The sequence below is a fragment of the Zerene cesonia genome, chromosome 3 (genome assembly GCF_012273895.1).
Source record: "Zerene cesonia ecotype Mississippi chromosome 3, Zerene_cesonia_1.1, whole genome shotgun sequence".
Lineage (NCBI taxonomy): Eukaryota > Metazoa > Arthropoda > Insecta > Lepidoptera > Pieridae > Zerene > Zerene cesonia.
Genome location: NC_052104.1, coordinates 7657938 through 7658910, shown reverse-complemented (window position 1 = coordinate 7658910; position 973 = coordinate 7657938). Strand labels below are relative to the sequence as shown.

Here is a 973-nt window from a genome sequence, read left to right as displayed (position 1 = left end):
TCGTCTGGTGTTGGAAATTATATATATTATAGATATTTTATTATATATAGGAGGCTACTGAGCAGACGCGTCACCTGATGGTTCTCAGCGTCGCATAAACATCAAAATTGGGTCACTTAGTCGAAACACAAAAAATATACAGTTCAATTGAGAACCACCTTCTTGTTTGAAGTCGATTGAAAAAACATACAAAAAAATACAACAGATGTTTAAATTTAAAAATGGTGACCTTATTTTTTCCTGGAATACTAAGATCAAGAGACGTAGTCATCTAAAGGGTTACAATGAAACTTTTAAAACATCACTTTAATCAGAAGGAAGAATGGTAATCTCAATAGTAATCACTTACTAATCTCAGATTCTTTTGTCTAAATTTTAAATAATTACTATATAACTATAATAATTTATATAGTTTCGCCATTAATAAATTAAAATTTTGTTTTTTTTTTCTTGCTAACAGATTAAATTACAATGCTAAATAAACATAATAAAAGGACCGAATTATGTGTTAAACATAAATATTATCTAGAATTATCTTATATTGACACGTTTACCTACAGAACTAGATATTCTGAATATATAATACTTTAGTAGGTGCCTAGTGAAACTAATAGTCACCTATGATAAAACATTTTAATTATTACTCTAAAATTATTATATTAATTTAGTGGAATCAAGCAAGCATCGGTGGTTCAGTGGTAGAATGCTCGCCTGCCACGCGGGCGGCCCGGGTTCGATTCCCGGCCGATGCAGTCTATTTTACTGATTTATTTTTTTCATTTTAACAAAAGTTAAAACAGACTTCAATGGATTTACATTGAATTTAAAGATTAAATTAACAATCACCTTAAGAATTTAGCATAACTTTTATTTGTTTACTGAGCTGTTTTACATGTTACTATAACTGTTTTTACATTTTTTCATAGTTTATTATATTTCAACATAATTTGGGTCTTACATAATATTCATGGAA

General features: G+C 28.6%; 1 non-coding gene across 1 annotated transcript; it reads left to right on the top strand.

Annotated features, from left to right (window-relative positions):
* Positions 1–681: 681 nt before the first annotated feature.
* Trnag-gcc lies at positions 682–752 on the top strand. The gene has a single exon. It is a non-coding gene; the product is annotated as a tRNA-Gly (tRNA).
* Positions 753–973: the final 221 nt, after the last annotated feature.